The sequence below is a fragment of the Microtus oregoni genome, unplaced genomic scaffold (genome assembly GCF_018167655.1).
Source record: "Microtus oregoni isolate MIOR12 unplaced genomic scaffold, Mior012 000041F_ref0000270, whole genome shotgun sequence".
NCBI lineage: Eukaryota > Metazoa > Chordata > Mammalia > Rodentia > Cricetidae > Microtus > Microtus oregoni.
The window spans coordinates 18,906,926-18,928,568 of NW_024543208.1; the positions used below are offsets into that span (position 1 = coordinate 18,906,926).

General features: G+C 42.8%; 1 protein-coding gene across 24 annotated transcripts in view; it reads right to left on the reverse strand.

The window, feature by feature from the left end:
• Sorbs2 (sorbin and SH3 domain containing 2) overlaps positions 1-21,643 on the reverse strand; it is a 318,492-nt gene that overhangs the window by 136,408 nt on the left and 160,441 nt on the right. Inside the window, exon 1 of one of the 24 annotated variants that reach the window (XM_041632410.1) lies at positions 3,517-3,572. The exons of the other annotated variants lie outside the window; for them this stretch is intronic. The gene's annotated coding sequence lies outside the window, so the exon portion shown is untranslated. Of the gene's footprint in view, positions 1-3,516; positions 3,573-21,643 lie in introns of those variants that run through there. 24 annotated transcript variants of the gene reach the window in all.

Below are 21,643 nucleotides of genomic sequence, written 5' to 3' on the forward strand. Positions count from 1 at the left end.
TTTGTTGTTGTTGTTTATAACACAAGCAAATTGTGGTCCTATCTACTTCTAGGGTGTCTTGTGACCAAGCATCCACACACTGGAAATGGCTTAAACGGGAGTCTGAAAAACTCAGATGGTTAATTTAAACCCCTCCTCCCAATGACATTCAGAGTTTGCTTGAGTATACAATGCCATTCTGGTGATTCAAATACAGAGGCTAACCCTTCACACTGAAAATCGAGGAAGAAGTGGAACTTAGAATAGAACATTCCTCCAAATGGAAACCATGTCAGATGGTTCCTGCCAATGAGGAATTTCAGTGGTCTCTGAAATTAGCATAAGGCAAAACAGCCACCACACTAATCACTTCCTCTCCTATTGACTTAGCAAAATATTTATAAAATATATTTCCAGTGTCATGCATAATTAATCATCCCACTATTTATTTTTCAGTGATATTCTCTTTGTCCTTACACAGAAAAACTGTTACAATAATTAAAGATTAGGAAGTAATGTCTGCTATCTATCTTTCTGTTTGCCTATTTACTTATACATCTATCCTATCTATCTATCTATCTATCTACTCACACATTCATCCATCCACCTACCCACCCATTTTCATACTGCAGAAGATGAAGAATACCACACAGATTATTATTAACTGCTATAATGGAAAACAAATTCTACAATCTTCTGCCTGTGCCCTGATATGTGATCTTTCTTTTTTATATTATTTTGTGTGTGTGTTATCTATCTTGAAAAGCACATACATGTAAAAATTTTGGCATACAATGGAGGAAGTAACATTTTTCCTATATAAAATAAATCATCAGAAAAAAAGCAAAGTTCAGTGAAGACTGGTGACTTTAGAAATTGTTTGCATGGAGGCAAATAATTCCAGGGCATTTCCTTGCTCTCCAAAGTCAGAGCAATCAAGGGGCATGTGAAGATGTAGAAAACTCCATTCTCTTGGAAGATTATCTCAAGTACAATATGTGAATAGAAAGGGTATTGAAGTATGGCAAAAGAATTTAAAACAAGGTGATCTTTTTACAAGGAGATTCATAGCATCTAGAAAAAAGTGAGTTGGGAACCCATGTAGCTAGCCATATGTTCTTTAGGAATTCATGTGTGGTCTAAGATCAAAGTGCCTGGATGGTAATGAAGGATGACTAGTCTCCTCTGGTCCTCTGTGTGCTTTAGTTTTGCTCGGAAACAGCTTGGACCAGATGCCCAAGTGTTTCACTGGACCCTGCAGAATGAATTAGTTGTACGGGTGTGGATGAAAGGAGTGTTGAGTTTGGGAGAGGATGTAAGCTTTGAACCTGCAATAGATGCTTTGAAGTTCTTTCTGCTTGGAGATGACTCCATGTCTCATAGTGTCTGCTTCTGGGTAAGCTGTCTTCCCAGAAGATGTATTGAAGTCAGTATCGTTAACACTTGGTATCCATGAAGGTGGCCTTATTGAAAAGTAGCATCCTTGGAGATACAAGGTTAATTGAGCAGGGTACCTAAGCACAATGATTGTTTTCCAAGGGACTGAGGGAAAGAGATATTGAGGTAGCTGAGGAGACAGTCATGAAGGAGGAGGATTTGTGTGACCACAGATGCAGAGGCTATGATATTCTCACCACAATATTGGGATGCCAGGAATTGCTATAAGCCACCAGATCTTTGGAAAAGGCAAAGGAGGATTCTCCCCCTAAAACAGTCTCAGATACAACATTGCTCTTCTAACTCCTTGGTTTCAGAGTTCTAGATGTGGAAATTGGGGGATAATAGAGTAACCAATTTATTTTTGTTTCAACAACCTTAGAAAACTAATTTACTGCCTGATAGGCCTTTTGTCATTACCAACCAAGAGATTTAATGGATTTTCCCCAAGAAGTTATGAAAATTAAGAAAATCAACACTGGGTATCTGCGTATGAACATAGATTTGTGAAGACTCTTTAGTGGCGAATTAGAAAAGCATTATATATTTCTCCATTTCAGAGAGAGAGAGAGAGAGAGTTAGGAAGCCAGAAGAGTTAGTAAGCAGGCAAGATGATAATAGCAGCCAGAAGCAGGAGGTGGTGACACCCCAAAGAAATGAGGCCCCTGTCTTTTTCAATTATGGAGCCCAGTTGAGGTAAAGATTGAAAAAACCAGGATTTTGCAATAAAAGCTATATGGAGACTTGAAAGTGCTCATACTAGGTATATATGTGGTAAAATGTATATTCTGTCTACTGAGCATGAACCATTATTGGTGAGCATAAACCATTGCTAACAAGTGGAGAGCATCAGGGTATGATTGTCATGAACGAACAACAAGAATGAAGGCCTTTTTAATATTTAAAATAATCCACAGAGTTTTTATAATATCCCCACTGAATCATGTCTTGATGAACCCTGATCATTAAAACATTATATAACACAAGTAGAACAAACAGAAGTGAATGCTGGTGCATATTCTCCAAATTTCCAACAGTTTCCAATATAGCAGAGCATTAATGGTGTGAAGAAAACATATTTGGAATTACCTTAAATTAAAATTTCTCATGGTTCTTCTAAGGGGTCTTTGAAGTGAAAAGGTAATGAGGTCAGTATCAAAAGAGAAGTCTATGACACAGTCTTGGTGTCTGACTTCCTCCTGAGTGCAGGGGCAGATATTGTCTTTGGCTTGGCTGAGGATTAAACACATCCCTGAAGCCATCCAGACCTGCAGAGGAGGGTCCTTTCTACCTCATTTATATTCACAATGACTCACCAGCCATTAAAACTCTTCAACTCTTCCCCTAATACGGAGTCTCACGAGACCAACTACCATGAGAGTAAGACCTTTGGCTAGACAAGTTACATTTTCAAAAGTTAAGGAAGAAGAAGGGCTAGACAGCAGGATGTTCATTTTGTGGCCATGATATCTGTGGTGTTGAACAATGAGGAATGAATTAAGATAGGGAGACGTTGAGAAAGGCAAGAAGAATTTTGTTATTGTTGAAATGCGCCCAGTACCACACTATGGAAGAGGGAGAAATGTACTTGTTGGTGTCTGAGAGCAAAGACAGTTTTAGGACAAGGGTGGAGTTCAGTTTCTCTTTCAGTGTTTCTGAGACCGACTCGAGAGATTTTGTCACGTGTGCCTGGGATGTGAGTCGGTGGCAGAGTGCTTGCCAAACATGTACAAGGTCCTGGACTCCATCCCTACCCCCCCCTCGATAAACAGAAACAATCACTAAGCAAAAAGAAAGTTCTCCTGAGATGCTGCCCTTGCCTTCCTTCCTCTGATGTCCCCTACGGGCTTCTTCTGAATCAGCTTAAACACAGGTGTCTGTGCAAATCCCAAACAAGACATTCTTCTGGGAATAAGAGAGGTAAAGGTCAAAGGAAGGTCAGGGCATATTTATATTCTTTGGGCCGCTGTCTTATGTCCTTAACTTCACTGTATCTTTTTTGTTGTTGCTGTTATTACTAAAATACACGTGTTTAATTTCTTCCCAGCACCATGAGCCCCCGAGCCCAGGCCAATCAGGTTCCCCACGAGGACAGCATACCTTCTCAAGAAATGCACCCAGATCAGAAGGGTGTATGAGTCTGTCCTAGGCTGGCTCTAGAAGAGAAATGTTACAATGAGTAGGTGGCTGGGGTCTGCTTGTCAGTTTCAAAATGATCAAAATAGAAGCAAGATCTAACCAAGTAGAACCCGACTCTACCAGGGTATGTTTTGCTCTTTACAAAGGCTGATGTTCACTTCCCCCAAAGACAAAAAACAACAAAAACAAAAACAAAAAAAACCTGTTGAAAGCAAATTGTGAAAACACACTTATTATTGTGCATGCATTACATATCACAATTAGTCTGTACTCAATAACTCTGGGTCCTATTAGACGGTTGTGAAGCAAGGTTGACTGTCTTAGACCCTGGCATGTTTTTCTGATTCATTTCCTCTCTTCTTGGTCCCTATTTAATACAGTATTCTTCTTACAAAGATTTATGTAGCCACTGATCAGTGTTTTAATAAAATGGAACCATGGAATGTAGTAGCAAATTCATACATTCCACACTTACATCCTGGACTCCTCTGAGCTTTTCTAGTTCATTCTAAATACGTGTAGAGCAGGGCAGGAGAGAAGAGAGAGTTCCATAGAGGGGGGCAATTATTTGTTTTTATTATGAAAGAAGCCTTCCCAAAGAGCTCTCCCTACTTACACCACTGGGTGTTCCCATACCTTTACTGCCCCTCCTTAAAGGCAAAAGGTTACCTTTTGTTCCCTGTCATCAAAAATATCTTTCCTTTATCATTACGCATTCGATCAATGAAAAATCATCTTTTAGGGATGGATGAGTCTCTGCGATGCGGAGGAGTGCAGTAGCTCCTCTGACTGTGTAAGGCTCTCCGATGTGCTAACAGAGGCAGAACCCTCCTCCTTTCAGGTATTTCATATGCTATTTCAAACAAGTGTCTAGGGTTTCTAAATACAAGGTTTAAGCCTACAGCAGAAATTGGAGACAAAATAGGAAGTTACGGCCTAGGGAAATGGTGTGGGGCTTTTGGAGCTACAGGGAACTTCTCTGTAGTCTTCCACACTCAGCATCAGCCTGTCTCAAGGGATGGCTGTGATCCCATGGTGAGAAGCAAGGCATGTTTCCGTAGCTCACTCCCCTAATAGTGATAAATACTTCATTTTTGACATCCGAGGACACTTGCTTCAGACGAGTCAGAGTAAAGGACTTCTCCCATCTGGGCAGAGTGCCATTTGCAGCATCTGCAGATTGGGAAGAAGAGCTTTCTCCCCTAAAGGGAACTACTCTGATGAGGGGAAAGGGCAGGCTACACACTCTGGCATGCACATGCGGTCGGGAGCCAAAAGCCAGATCGCCTGCAGACTTCATTCTGTTTAAGCTACCTGTTTGCAGGTAACATTGGATGATTAATCTCATTAAAGTGGCATCTGCTTCTGTATTAGATGTTTGCTAATCCCTGCACTATTCACGGAAATATTTGGTAATATGTATTGTCCATGACTGTGTGCACTTTTGTCCCCTTAATAGAGAACAGCCTGCTAGCAGAGATCTAAAATCATCTATGAAGTTCAACTCATTTGACAGGAATGATTAATAGCCAATCCTGGGAGATTTTTAGACTTTAACATTTCCATATAATTCTAGTATTGCTGAGTTTACCGTAAGACAATTATAATATTCCCTGCAGCTTGCACTTACCAAAATTGCTGTCATAAAGCTGTTTCTCAAGCTCTTACATTAAACCAGGCTATGCTTACAATACCAGACAAGATGGGGCCTGCCATTTCCCCCCACTTACAAATTGGAAATAGAGCCATGGCCAGGTGCCAAGGGACTCAGGCCTCGGTGGTGGGGTGGATCTCCTGCATAGCAACCTGCCTCTGAAGTCAGTGCTCAGGTAAAGAAAGAGTCATTCCCATGGCCATAAAATGGACCTGCTGGAATAGGGGTTAGTAGTTCTTGTCAACATTGCTTCTTGAGAGTATGTGTATGGGGGAGAGTAAAGACTTAATTTCAGTAAATTTTCAAGTTTTATCATCCTCAAAAAATGATTAATCATGAAGATGTTGAGGCACAAATCTGGTCTTTTATTAAACCACCAAGCAAGCTTTGCACTAAGGCAACCGTTCATTGCAAGTGAGCCTTGAGAGCATTGCAGAAGCTGCTCATGAGAGACTGGGTAGTTGAGGGTTCCTCATCAGAGAATGTAAGACCCAAGAGAAAGCAGGAGAAGAAATGGGGGGCTGGGCTGAACATCAATGTCATCCAGGGCCGGAGAGATGACTCAGCAGTTAAGAGCACTGGCTACTTTCCCAGATGACCCATGTTCATTTCCCATCACCCACATGGCAGCTCACAACTGTCTATAACTCCAGTTCCAGGGCTTTTGACTCCTTCACACAGACATACATGTAGGCAAAACGACAATGGACATGAAATAAAGATAAATTTTTAAAAAATCAGTGCCATTCATACAGATAATCACATTGCGTTTTCCTACCAGTAATAGCACAGATAAGAGAATCCAAACAAAACACCCTTTCTAAATGGAGTCATTGATTGCTTATCTCCAGGAGTGTGAGTGACACCAACCCCATCAGTTTTCCATAGTTATTCCTGTGTGTCTTTAGCCCAAGCCATCCTAATATACCTGTCTGATGGCGTCGGGCCCCTCCAGGACTTTGTGTAGGGCTCACTGATTTATGTTTGCTCCTTATTTTCTACAGATCCCTGGGGTGTTGAAAAACGTCAGCTATACAACATCTCGTCTTCAGCAGGGACTTGGGGAATCAGAAACTGATAGTCCACATTAGGGTAAAAAGCAAGCAAAGATGGTTCACCTCGCACAGTGCAAGCAAGCTCATTGGTCTCATTTTCTCCTTTGTCTCACAGTTAAGCTAACATGTTAGAATTCCAGGTTAATACGTCAAGAGAAGCCCGGCTTTAAATGCCTTAGCAATGTCCATTTCAGCTGAGCTGCTAACCACCAGCGCTTGGTACTGACGGCCACGGTGAGGGTTCGGCACTGACGCTTGTCCACAGTTTCTTCCCTTTCTCTAATTGTGCCTCAAGCTTTAGAAGCAACACCTCTCACTGTGCTGAGGAGGGAGGAGGGAGGAGGGAGGAGAGAGGAGGGAGGAGGGAGGGAGGCTTCCCAGTGATCCTTCTAACTGGCAAGTGAACGTAGAATTTCCACTGCCTTCGGGTTTCAGGTGTGGAACTTAAGACAGCTGCTGGCAGAAGAGCTGCACTGACCTACCTCTGATCCTTGACCTCTCCCCAAAACTGGTGGAGAGAGGGAAATGGTGGAGGCAAGTGGCCCTCCAGGAGCTTGGAGTCAAGCATGTAGCTTTTGCCTTTCCTGGGTTGCCTGAGCTTTTCAAGAGGAGTCAGACTGGTAATATACAGGCAGTTGTAAAGATATCAACTTCAAATTGGAAATGGTGAAAGGGACTCTCAAAAAAAAAAAAAAGAAAAAAAAGAAAAAAAAATACCCACAAAACTTGACCAAAGTAAAATCTTAATGTTCTGGAAGACTGGGTGGGGCAGTGTCGATTTTGACATGTGGAGAGAGACTGTGAGTATGTGGCCTCATATTGGTGACGATCTCGCACCTTTGTGGGGATTAACACATAGCCAGAAAGGGGGTGAGGAAGCGAAGGCTTTTCCCACAGACAACGGTTTTATCGAATCAAGCTCTGTCCACCTTTGGAATACTAGACTCACGCTCAACCCTAAGGAAAACAGAACATATCTTTGCAGTGAGGCAATCTTTGTTTGGTAAATAAGCCTGCAAGCCTGCCCGTGCTATCAGTACACAGAAACAGACTGTGTTGACCCCGAGGAGGAGACACAAATACAGCTGTTTACTAGTTGGAACGAGTGTACCGGCTCCTGAATGATCTCTGCTGAGCACGGCTTTAAGGTCCACACTGCACTGGTGAAAAAAGAAGCACTGGGAGAAGAAAGGAACGGAGTGAAAGCTGGCAGCACATTCTTGTGGTGGCCACGCTGACTCCTTGCCCTTGTCCAGCATCTACCTGTGCTTGGCATTTACTCAAGCAGGGCTGTTCAGGCACAGCATTCAGCAAGCAAATACTTCGCTGACCTGGAAGAGCACATTGTCCACATTGAAGGTCAGGGTATACTTATTCTTTGGTCCACTGTCTTATGTCTTTAATAATAACGCCTTGGCTAGCACCCCATAGAAGGGTATTTTTGCTAAAATATACAGAATTCATTTCTTCCCGGCACCTTTCGACCCCAAGCCCAGGCCACTGAGGAGGGCAGCATACCTTCTGAAGAAAGGTACACAGATCAGAATGGTATATGAGTCTGTTCTATTCTGACTCCAGAAGGAAAATTTAAAGCTGTGTGTGTGTGTGTGTGTGTGTGTGTGTGTGTGTGTGTGTGTGTGAGAGAGAGAGAGAGAGAGACAGAGACAGAGAGAGACAGAGACAGAGAGAATGATTGTGCTGCTAACCTTCAAGGGTTATTTGAATATTTTCTGAGAATTGGCTGGTTTTGTTTCCCTCTTAGAATGCCATGTGTTTCATTTTTTACGCAGAGTTGATGACAGGCTAGACATTCCAACAGGAGTTTAGTTAATTTAACTAATTCCTATCAGGAGAAGCAAAGTAATGGGACTCAGCCCATCCCAGCTAAGGGATTTCCTTCTCCCATAGCAGAGAAAGCCAAACAGACTGAAGTTTTGCAAATGGACAAGTTTAGAAATAGTTCTAAGATCCTGCTTTGCCAAGTGTTTCATAAAAAAACTGTTTCCTTTCTATTTTTCATGCCAAAAAATGTCACCCCCCTAAATTTATTTTTCCCATATCTGGTCACATGTTCGAGATTTTTTTCTTTTCCAAGAATAAATAATTCTTTCTGGGCTATAAAAATGTCATTTGCTCTATCAGATTGAACACGTCTTTATACAGAAAAAGCATTTGAAGCATCCCATCAGTGGCTCGAAGGAGGGATTCTTCCTTGGAATGATTTTATGAATTCAGATGAAATGAGCAGTTTTAAATTCCAAATGAGCCTCTTAATGGAAATTTCTGCCTTGTTTCATATTGCTGCCTACTTTTTCTTTTAGTGTCCTTTTACTAGAAAGCATTAAATGACAATTAATTTCTGTCTTTGGCCATAATAATGCCTTGGCTGGCGCCCCAATGCAAGGGCGCTTTCTGGGCTCCATTTTCTATTTGCATACTTGGGAGGATTCGGCTGCTAGGATTCCGAGAACCCTAGCTTTTAAAATGTGTGAACTTGCAAATGAGCTGTCAGGTTTAATAGAAAGTGAATGGAGCTGTCTAAGGCTAGCCTGTGTCCACTCCTCCGCTGGTGTCCTATTGGTCCTGCTTCGAGGTAAAACCCAGAGCCGTGGAAAACAGCAATGCACGGGTTGTGCGGCTATTTTCTCTACTACCCCAATCAGCGTGGTAATTACATTTGCAAAGTCGGAGAGCTGAGTAAGGAGTCTTGAAAGTTGGAAACAGGGCAAAATGGAAAGATGCTTGAAAAAGCAGTAATATTTATACATCTGAAATGTGCTAAATATTCATAGAGAAACAAACCAAATGTGGTCTCTCTCCTAAAGCTATTATGAATATGACGTGCTACATACTTAAAGCTTAACACTTGGTATTGATGACTAACCATGGTCAGCAAGCCCACGTGGGCAAAAAGACTTCTAGTTGGTCTATAGTGTTATTACCAGTTAGCAGGTCAATTTAGTTCTGATTGTTTTGTTGGTGTGCGAAGGGGGCATTCAAGGGTGAGGAGAAAGAGGTTCTAGCTCCACACAAATGACTCCTTCAAAATGTCATATTTCAAAAGTCCTGATTATCCCCCCTTAAGCCTAAAACTTAGAGAGTAATTAAAGATGAGAAAGTACAAACATTTCTGAGAACACGTGGCAATCTGTTTTTGAAACACTACACAGCTGCTTCAGGTAAACCAACATCTCTCAGAGATTAGCAATCTATTCAGAAACGAGAGGGTGCGACTAATTATTCTGCTCATCTTCACTCTTCTGCCATCTTTGCTGGAAATCCTACCAACAACCTTAGCACCCATCTTTCACCTTACTTTGACATACTCCATCCCCACTCATGCATAGGAAATGAAGCATTTACATTCTGGAAATATCAAGCACCCGAAGACACTTACGTTCCGTTGAACCAGGTCTCCCATGACAACGGTATAACCCCACGCAGCAGAGGCACCCTTTAGAAACAGCGAAATCAGCATCATGATGCCCCGAGTCCGAAATAATACCCTTCATGTGCTGCAATTGGTTTAGTGTCAGCGCTATAAAAAATAGATGATGGAAAGGCAGAGAGCTCCGGACAGAAACACAAGTCCTCTGGGGGGGGGGGGGGGTGAGGTCTTGTCTGAGAAGGAAGCAGAAGGAAGCGGTGGTCCGGTCTAATCACTGTCTTATGGCTACATATGCCTCGTGCACAAGCTGCCAGTGTATTCATCATCGTGGGCATGGGGCAACGCCTGGTTCAGTTTTCATAAGTGGCAGGAAGCTAAACATACGCACGCCTGCTAAAATGCCTCGGGCACAGAAATGTGAGCCTATAGAATGTCACTGGGGGGAGGCATGCTGGGCCCTTTATGGTTGTTTGGGTTTTCTTTAGTACTTTTGCCAAAGGATACTTTTCAACACCAGAATGCCCTGTGGCTATGGTGTAAAGAGAGCCATGAAGTGGGGCAATAAAGACTGGAAGGTCACCCGTCTATGCTACCGGCAAGGAGTAATGCTAGGGGGCCTGGGGGGGCCTGAGCGTGTAACAGCAGCTCAGATGAGAAACAAGTGCATGTACCAATGCTTTGGTTTGTACTCCATGCCCCAAATGTAGGGAAAATGTGTGGAAGCTGCAAAGCTGAGACTTGTGGTCTGCCCCTTGCCTAAATATAACAACATCAGTGATCATGAGTATGTAAAGTATGACAAGGTCATCAAGAAAAGCCTCAGCTGAAGGGCTGAAAGTGCGGATTTAATTGGTCCAGTCCTTGGCAGGTAGCATGAAGACTTAAATTCAGATTCTCAGCCCCTGTGTATAAAGTCAGCTGTGGTTGTGAGGTGCCTGTAATCCACGCCTGGGAGGCAGACGCAGGAGGGTCCCTAGGGCTCAGCCGTCAGCAGATCTAATCTAATTGGTAAATTCCAGGTTCAGTAAGAGACCCTGCCTCAAAAAATAAGGTGGCGGCGCCAGTGAGAAAGATTCCCAGTGTTGACTTGTAGCCTCTACATGCACGTCTACACACACGATGTAATTTTGCTTTCTCTCACACACTCACAGACATATGCTCACACACACACACACACATACACACAGACTTAAAACACCATTTGAAATCTTCAACATTCTATAAGATAGCTTACGGCTCTTTTGCACGTCTGAGTCTTCTACACTTTAAATAGAAGCCTTGCCCAAGATCAGCCTCTCTTCTCACCTTTTGTTCTGCTCCTTAGTCTGTGGCCTTCTTAGGACACAGCATGGAGCAAACTGAAAATACAGGTCTGCTTTCATTATCTCTTTTGGTGGCAAATCATACCCTGGCCAACTGACAAGAGCAAACCAAGCTTGGCCTTCGGGTTGATCATTAAGATACACATCTCCTTACCCCAACCTGTGCACCACTTCATCCTGGTCTGTACCCATTTTGTCTTCTGCCCTGCTTTTCAGACTTCCTGTGTCTGGGTTGTCTTTAGTCTTTCCCAAATCAGAGAGATTTGTCCTGATTGTCTCAACATGGCTCCCTTGGTTGCTCAGCCTCTTTATTTCCATTTGAACTCGAATCACTGGCAAGGTTTCCCCATTAAATTTTGGTGAAGACAAATGTCTACTCCTCTGTGTAGAACATTTTTTGGTATAGAGTTTAAGCAACACTAAGGATTAGACTTTTCAAGCAGGTTTTATGGCTGCTTGAAATTTTATGGCTACCCAGTTTCTAAGATAGGCAGGAAATAAAAAGCAACTGACCAACCAACCAACCAAACAAAAAAAGCGAAACAACACACCGTCAGCATGACTGTAGCTGTGACCTCTTAGAATTCTCCTGTGACTGTTCAGTGGCCACCTACCTTGGCATAGCACAGAGTAGAAATCATAGATTTTGTAAATTAATCTCCATTCATTCCCTGACCACTCATTCTTTTAGTATTCATTGAATCCCTAGCTAATTTCCAGGCCAAAAAAGGACCAGAAGTGTCCAGAGAAAACGAGGGTCAATGTACACATGGAGTTGAAATTCCATTGCTGTTTACTTTGGGATCAACTAATATAAATCTATCAAACCTGCACACCATAGCGCCTCAGATGTGGAAAATTCTCAAGAGCTATTAGTTATTGCTATGGCCATAAAAATAGATGCTTAGCCAAAGTTTTAACTGGATTAGGCTGAAATAATAAATAAGGACCAGGGCTGAGGCAATGACAGTGTTTGCAAATAGAAAGACCTCTGTTCAAATGCTCCGAATCCACATGGAAAAAATGCCAGTGTGGAAGAATGTGACTGTAACCCCAAAGACGTGAGGCAGAGACAGGAGGGTTCTGAGGGATTGGTGGCCAGTCAGTCTAGTCAGTGTGCGGGATCTAGGCTCAGTGAAACCCCCTGTATCAATAAATAAAGTAGAGAGTGATAGAACAAGCCAGCAGACACTGCTTTTGTCCTCCATATGTGCATATGTGGGTGTGAACGCCATTCTCAAACTCCCAGGAAACCCCAAACCTGCTATAGTAAAAAGGAGAGAAAAGAAATGAAATTTAGGAGAGAGCAATTATTTCCCAAGCATGACTGACCCTAAGTCGGCTCCCAGTATCTCCTAAGCCTTTCTCATTTATGAGGTGTTGCACGTCCAGGAATATAGAGGGCAAACCTGCCCACCCACTCTGCATACCTGCACAGCCTCCAGCAGGAGCTGGAACCCCTTTAGCAGATGAACCAACCTCACAGCAGCTTGTAACTTTGAGCCCTTTGGTCCTGGCTGGTCCTGGCTCAGTTTCCTGGAGAGACATCTTGTTTACACCCATCTACCAAAGCAACCTAGATCTGAACTTAAGATCGGAGAGGCAGCAGTATGGGGGTTCAGTGTGCTACTCTTTATTAGGTACACTGTCATCTCTGAGTCCATCTTCGTTTCTTAGTGTTACACAACATCCTGGTAAGGTAGGCTGGTTTAGCGACTTGCAGCTCAGAGGAAATTTGCCGTAGGCGACTAATTTGATCTCACCGTATTTGGCCTTGCTAGGCATCATACAATCTTTTTAGTTACTTCTCTTTTGCATACCCGTTTCATTTTTGATAGCTCAACCGGGGACCAAACTTTGGTTTCCCCTTGGTTTGGCAAAGATTTCCCAACTACCTTCCCAATGGCTACTTAGTATGACGGAACCCAGATAAACCCTTGGCGTATCGCAGGAGTGGGCCTTGCAGTTGTTTATTCCATGGTTTCCTTTGGTGATGAATATGAAAACCATACATCTAAAACTTGTATGTGAGGATTTATTGCCTCCCTTATCTACATCACAGTATCCTGCAACTCTACGTGTAGCTTCCTAAACATATCAGTTTACTCTATGACTTCCCACATCTGTCCTCCACATCCCCTGGATTTCATGCTAGACAGGGATCAGGTGTCCATGCGTGTTGGACATGTGGACTTTTCCTCCCTTTCCCCTTATTTTTGTTATGCTCTTTCCACACTTACTTCCTAAACATGCATGTGGTTGGATGCCACTACAATAATGTCATTACGCTGTGCTCATGTGACGGATCGGAGTCCCAAACAGAGTTCCCACAGCATAAGTTGTTGCATTCACGGGGAGCTTGGAACCACAGCCAACCCGATGTGGCCTTTTCCAGATTCCTGAATGTAACTGGGAGGTTTTGAACCCAGATTTGTTTCCTTAAATCAGTAAATTATCAGTCCACGGTATATGGCTGGGACTGAAATAAACTGAAAGTTGGCTATTTTCTGTTCTGTGTTACCGAACAGAACCTGCGGCGTTTACTGAGATCAGAGAGAACTGGTAAATTATCATGACTCAAGTCATCATTTTCTTTAGCTCAAATCAATCAAGGAAGTAGTGTCACCTAGGAACCCATGCAAACAAGTGATCATGACAGTAAGCCTACTCTACTGAAATGATTTTGAACTGTCAGAATGCAAGAATGAACACATTTTACAAATTCAATAATATTTGACACACTGGCAGCGTGGACTTGTTACAAGTGAAACCATAACAATGGCACAACAAGCTTCATGTCAGGATAAATGGCCATTAAGAACTGCTGAAATTGGTTCCAAACATTAAGACTTCCCGACACTGTCACGTGAGGTTTTCTTCTTAACCTCTTCTAACATGCATTGCTGATTCTCATTTAGGACATAGAGCTTCAAACGGAGAGACAGCTTCGCTGTGGACTAGCCCCCTGAGGGCTCCTCTTAGCCATCCATTGATAAGAAAACGGAGAAGAAACGGACAGATACTTGGAGCCCAGCTGAGGGCAGAGAGTGCCAGGTTCTGGTTGTATGGAGATGAGGGGGGGCACACAGGGAGTAATTCCTCACTACTGCTCATGAATATCTGAAGTGGGAACCCGACATGAAGGATGAAGGAGCCGCTCCATAGATGACCAAGCAGATGGTGTCAGTACCGCCCTGAACCTGGACAAATAGGAATGCAAGTCTCACCGGAAACATCCCTAGAGCGAAGAGGGGTCCTAAGTGGTTCTATATTTGATTTTGATAAGTTTTTGACAGATATCTTGAAAAATACACTGTTCGCTTTTGTAGTAGAGTTATTCATCTTCTAAACTTACATTTGTGAAAGACAAGACAGACCAAGGAACATGGTAGGCACCTTCCTCATGGCAACTTTGTCCTCAGGTGGTGCCATTCTGACTTGCTAATGGGAAAGATATTCCAAATCTGCTTAGTGAGTATGGTACTTAATGGGTGTGTCTTATTGAACACTCAGCTTAAAACTTGAGACTATACAGTTAGATATTATTCTTGTAGGTAAAAACCAAACAGTAGCAACAAATAGCATCCTATTTTTGGTTTTTCTGTGATATATTAAGTTTTAGACCAATATGAAGACTTCAACTCGAGCTGCTTAAAGAACTTCTTGATGAAGGCCTGTGCTACTGGTCTCCGTGGTCACTATCTTTCCACCATGACCTTTCCCACCACACTCCAGTCTTCTCGAAAAGCTGGGGGAGAGCCAGCTCTCAGAAATATGCCTTCCTGCTCTATGTTTGATCTTTCCATGTATCAGTAAAACCTTAACTACATCTCACCACACTGGAAGCTATGGAAAAGGAAGCCCGAGGGAAATCACAGGAGGAATAACAAAGCTGACGGCACGGAGAGGGAAGGAGCAAGTGCCTTTTCGTCAGGGCTCAGTTTCTGTGAGATTTATGGCAGGCCATGTTTTCTCTCCACTTAAGCAGCTTGAAGGGCTGTAGAAAGATGAATGCCTAGTGGGAAACTTCAAATACATTTACTCATGTCTGAGAGTGCTCTGACACTATCGCGAAGCATGTTCTCGGCATGTTTTACACAGTGTGATAAATCTTTCTGGCTCTCCACAGTTACTTTGATCTGATTAGAGTACACCAGCGCCAACATAGCATGGAGCTAGTGGCCAGAATGAGCTCTGGAAAGCCAAGGTGAGCATGGTGGGATTGATGTACGGTGAGGAATATGAAGGGTGCCATCTCAGTATGGGCTTTAGGCCTTCTAAGATGTAAAACTATTTTTGTTGCTATTGTTATGAATTGCAATGTAAATATTGGTGTTTTCTGATGTTCTTAGGCAACCCCTTTGAAAAGGTTCTTTGACACCACCAAAAGGGTCACAACCCATAGGTTGAGAACCACTGACATAGGAGAAAGGACATTCTTGTCATCTCTCACAGGCAGCTGGAGTTGCTAGGGTGATTAGTCCTTTGCTGGAATCCACCACACCCGTGCTAGACGAATCAGGTTCCTTGATCTTTGACCACCACTTGCTCTGTCCCGGAAGATCCTGGCTCATCTAAGCTGTGGGAAGAGCTGGTAACCAAGCTCGTTTTCACTTGAACCACACTCTGTAAGTTTTCAGTGACTGCTCCGAGGTGGGAAGGGGCTGCTCTCACTTGAACTAGGAAATCAGCATCTAATCAGAGATGACTGGGATACGTGACCTTAGCTTCATTAGTCGGTGCCAAGTTTTAATGAAGGGAAATGCCATTCAGGGCCCCAGTGAGGGCTGAGAGGAGAATAACTAGCTGCATTCCTGGTTCCTCCCATATTCACCAGGAAAACTCTAATCGTGCTGACTTTGATTTATGCAATATGTTCTTGAAAATATCATCAAAGGTTACTTTCTGTTACTCTTATATTTCCATGTTGACATCTGTTGTGGAATATGGAGTCCAGCATGTTGGATAGCAGGACTCTAAAACCCTTAAGGGCACCCAAATGGCCCTGTATATTAACAGAAAGTAACTTCTGTAGCTGAGTTAGGCTCTCTAGAAAGACCCCAGGGCCAGTCCTAAGGAGCCTAACACTTAAGGGAAGAGGAGGTTGGTGATGGATTCTGTATCTGTCTTTCATTACTAATGAGACGTTAGTCATACATAAAATAAATTGCTTAATCATCTTGAAATAATTCTCTCACAAAATGAGATTTTGCTAGTCAATGTGTCCATTAGTTTTGGTAATCCATGGTGTAAAATCATAGCTGAACTGGTAAAGTGAAGCTGCCTCTGTTGGCTATGAGATTTCCCTGGGCTCCTTGTGGAGCCTAAAGTTCTGAGACCTACTTCAGACAGTAGCAGGGTGTGCTTGAGGAGAATGAGACTCACACCCACAGTATTCTCGGAGGAGAACTGGTAGGGAAATGGAGGAGAACTCAGCGAGGATGCTGTTTTGTAGTGATGTCATCAGGAAGGGTTGGTTTTCGAGCTTGGTCCTGGGCACTGCAGGTATGGCTTTATTTTAAAATGCATCTCTAAGGGACGTGGAACAAGGTCACTTTCATGAATGTGTTTCCTCGACGAGAACATGGAATTCCTTAGCCCCCAGGAGTGATCCCTGCAGCTGGCCTGAAGGTGCTGTCCTGGGAAGATTACCTAGCCTACCCAGATATAAAAGCTGGTTTGGGGCAACTGAGAAGAGAATCATCATAAAGACAGCTGGGGCCTGGGAATGCTACAGTTCATCGGGCTGAGGAAGCTCGGAAGCTGTGGCTAAGAGCATCCCCAGAATCATGCCTGCTCTGAGCTACATCTGGCAAGAGCAGAGATGGGCAGGGAAGATTTGATTGCCTTGACCTTCCTGCCTTCCTAATATCCCAGTGAGAGTTAGTCTTAATGGAAAAGGGAAGGAGTCCTCATAATGTATTAAGAAAAAGAAAGGAAGAGAAGAGAGAAAAAGAAAAGAAAAGAAAAGAAAAGAAAAGAAAAGAAAGCTAGCCAACTTTTCATCTGGAATCCTGATAGGACTGGAAACCAATTCATCCACTACACAGACCTCCAATTCCTCCTGCCCAACTTGGCTCAGAATTACAGAGATCAGCACATTAAATTGTGTAGCCTTACAGTACATGGGCTTTGATGCCAGTAGCATTTTATGAAAGGAAAAACTAGAGATGAATTATTTCAGAGCCTGCATTAACCTATGAGGAGGTGCATTTGGTGGCTTTGGGGGGCAGCATGACACTGCAAAATAGAATAGTTGAAGGATTAATAGAAGAGTTTTAGTTGTCCCTTCAGACAAACCAGCTCAGACAGAAACAGAGGCCATGGCCTCAGTGCAAAGGTGGAGAGGGAAAAACGCATGCTCGCTAGCCATTTACCGTTTGAGAGCGTCACAAGAAAAATAATAGAAATTAATCTTTAGGGAGTGTTGCTCACCTGCTGGTACTATGGCTTCAGTTTCAGCAAACATTTGCTAAGCTGGTTAGGAAGTGGACCCACTGGGGGAGTAGTTAGCCCGGTAGTGGCTGTTTATAGGGATATGTGGAAATACCACCGTCTGGTCTCATCAGCACACTGTGGGGACACATTATGCCGCGGAGAACTGATACTGGTCTCTGGAATGTCCTCCTAACTGAGGCTAGAATCCTTTCTCCACCCTCACGCGGCATGCTGATTCAGACAAGAATTTTTCCCCTTAACTGCTGTGAGAGCATCTCTGGTCCATAAAAGGAAGAGGATGAACCTAAAGCATCATTCACGTGTGTCTACGATGCACGTTCATACATAAGCTTTAGACAACTGGCTGAGGAGCGGCTCTAATGTTAAAAGAGGGAGGCAGGCGTCAGGCAGCTGCCTAACTGGCCCTAGAGCCTAAACCACTCTGAATATGGTAGAGGAATATAATATGGACCACAACAGGAACAGAATATGGACATGAACATGCACAAACAAATCTATGGAGATAGGTGTTTTTGAGGGGAGAGAAATAGAAAAAAGAACAGAGATCAGAGAAAGATGCTGGATGCCATGTTCTAACTGCTTCCCCCCCCCCCCCCCCCCGTGCTGCAATAAAACATTGTGAGAAAAGCAAGAAAGATGGGGGCGGGGCGTATCATGGCAAAGATGTTGTGTTGTCAGGGAGCTTGATGCAGCTGGTCACACTGAGACAGCTGGTCATACTGCATCATGGTCAGGGAACACAGACAATAGATGCTAGAACTCAAGTTGGGGCGGGGAGTGGCACTACCTTCTTTCGGCTGGGTCTTCCAACTCCATTGAATTCAATTAAGATAATATCTCATGGGCAAAACCAGAAGCTAATCTGGTTTTAAGCATCCCTCATAATTGTTTGTCTGAGGTGTTTCTGGATCCTGTCAAGTTGAGAGTTCTAGCCATCACACATTGTCAAGCACAGAAATAAAAAGAAATGGAGATAACCCCACTAAAGAACTGTGAAGAAAGGGTTTGTTCTCGCTGGCATTAACACCTATTATGATGCAAAAACAGTTTTGTATTAAGCGGAAATTTATGGATATTGAGGATCAACTGGTCTGATTTTGCTTTCCAGGGAACAGGTGACATACGGAGACAGTTTCGATTGCAATTATTATGCTATGGAGAGGTGTTAACTGGCTTCTCATAAAGGACAGGATGTTACTAAATATCCAACAGCGTGCCAGAGAATCCACTATGACAAATAGTCATTCGATCAAAATGCTAATAATGCCAAAGATGAGAAACTTCGTCCAGGGGATCTCCGTGCAAACAGAGCAAGAGCTTAAGGAGAAATCGCATCATCTAGCTGCAAAGCAGGATCATCCAGTTGGTGCATGCTAACAGTGCATACTTGTTTAAAAATGAAACAAAGTAACAATACTATTATAGTTAGAATCCACATCTATCTGTGTAGCACAGTCGGCTTTCAAAGACTATTAAGAAAGATTAAGGGCTGGAGAGATGGCTCAGTGGTTAAGAGCATTGCCTGCTCTTCCAAAGGTCCTGAGTTCAATTCCCAGCAACCACATGGAGGCTCACAACCATCTGTAAAGAGGTCTGGCGCCCTCTTCTGGCCTTCAGGCATACAGACAGAATATTGTATGCATAATAAATAAATAAATATTTAAAAAAAAAAGAAAGAAAGAATGACGACATCCAAGTCATGGCGGTGGAAGACAGTGGTGAGCTGAGCGCACAAACCTTTTCAGACAGGACCTAGAAACTGTTAGCAGAAAATGCCCTCAAAATAAGACTAGAGGGAGTAATTTAATTAAGTCTGGCTGTGGTTCCATTTTATATTTGTCTTTTCAAACTGTTAATAAATGCTGACCCATTTAGTCAAGACAAAACGTGCAGCCTGAGGAATTTGTGTCCTTGTCTGGTACCTATTGGGTGTGTATCAGACAAGAAAATATTGCTTGTCTTGGGGTCATAATACTTCATACTTAAATTGGATATATACCAATACACAACCACATTTAGGACTGTAGAGGGATCACCTTTATAAGTACCCATTCCTCAAGGGGGGAGTTCTCCGCAGAGTCGCTGAATATAGCTACAGAGTATTCCACGGGTTGCTACAGCACATTAGCCACAAACAATTTTCATCCTAGGAAGTCCACTTACTGCAATTACTGGTGCATAATGAATATTTGATCCTAATTAGACCTAATGGATGAATTAAAATTCTATATTGGCCAAGGTGTATTTTTTTCTTTTTTTTTTTTTTTTTTGGACACTGGCCCATAACTATGAGAAGAAAAAGTCTGGAGAGATGGAGTTTTGAATTGTAATCATTTTAATGTGACTGCTAGTCTTGCTCATTTTTCAGAGTCAATTAGCAATGACAAAGCATTGTCTGGGACTCTCATAACACATAGATGTGGTTAAAAATATTGACAAGGTTCCAAATAGTATCAGTGCAACATATTTTGCATCGAGTAAGACATTTTCATTCTCTTTGCTTAATTTATTTTATTTCCTTGGGAAGTTCAAGTTTAAAATGTACTTCCAGCAGAACCTAATCATACAAATTCTAACAGGGATACTGCCTAGAAATTTGACTAAACATATTCATGGCTATTTTTTGAAGATCATTTGAAAGAATTCCCTAAGAGTAACAGAAGGACCACTTCCACTCTTCCTTCAGTTTTGTGAGGATAACATCCTCTTCTGAGGGAGAAAGAGTCAGCAGAAGGAGAAACTATGGATGCTTAACTGAAATGCTTTCCGATGGAATAGGAAAGCTCAATTCTCTGACTTTTTTTTTTCCTCCTAAGTCATAGCACCATGGTATAAGGGTTTTGGTTCAATGTTATTCACTTATCTTTTAAAAATGTATCTGTGGGAAATATAACTTCATATATATTCACAAACTCCTTCACGACACATTCACAATTTATATTATCATCATGTAATTCTACAGTTCTACCAAGTGTGTGAAGTTATCCAACTCTGACACCAAAAGCTTCCAATTCTTCAAGGCTGAACACCAGAAAAACTAAAGAGCCGATGCAGGTCAGTTGGATGTGAACAGTCTCTGTCCCTGACTGGTAGTCATTTCGGAATGAGGCTTCCTTCACACATTGTCCCACCATTCCATAGGTGCCCAGAGTCTACGGCTCTGACTAAACCCAATGGGCAGAGGGGAAGAGGGGAAATATAGAGGTTATAGGCACTGGGCGGTGGACTGAGAGGGGGATGGACCACTTTTGCTAGCTGGGTATGGATATGGGTGACCATGACCTGGCCGTGTGCCCACGAGGAGAGGAAAGAGGTGTTCTTTTAAATGCGCAGCATCATCTCTGGAAATTCCATCACAAGGAGGAAAAGAAGTCATTTGTCTGTGTACTTGAAAGCTATAGAATCAACGCTCAGTTCTCTCCTTCTACAGAAAGTTGATCTGAGGTACAGTTCTGGTTTGGCTGTGTATCAAAATGACCACCCTTTGTTCCCATAAGCTGACCACAGAGCCAGCCAATCAGATGCCCTGCCTCGATCCCCTTCCAGCTCTTGGTTTTAGTCACAGTCTTTGTTTCACGTGGTGACTGACATCTGTGCTTCCGCTCAGTTATGAATGAGATTTGATTATCGTCACCCATGCTTCATTTTCACATGGGAAGAGTCGCTGTAACCTGGATTGAGGTCATGGATTCCACTGTCCTCACATGGTCCTTTAAATCACTGGCTCTCAACCTTCCTTTAATATAGTTCCTCATGTTCTGGTAACCCCCAACCATAAGATTATTTCCATTGTTACTTTATAACTTGGCTACTGTTGTGAATCATAATGCAAATGTCTGATGTGCAGCATATCTGGTATGTGACCCCGGTAGGGTTCATGGCCCACAGGTTGAGAGCCACTGCTTTAAATATCTGGAAGGTAGAAATGCAAGAGAACCACAGGTCCCTACGGTGTGTACAAATGTGAGGATTTAGCCATGAAAGACATTTTTCTAGCCACAAAATATACTACTTAAATATGGTTAAAAATACCAGGACCTTGATAATGCTGGGCATAATTTGCAACAGATATTAGGGGAGACATCACAATGAAAATGGCATTGAGCTTGTAAATTGTGATGGGTTTTGAAAGCCCAGATGCAATTATCAACCTAAACCAGGTTACAGGGACCAAAGTTCCCCGTTTAACTTTCTAATCATTTGGTATTAG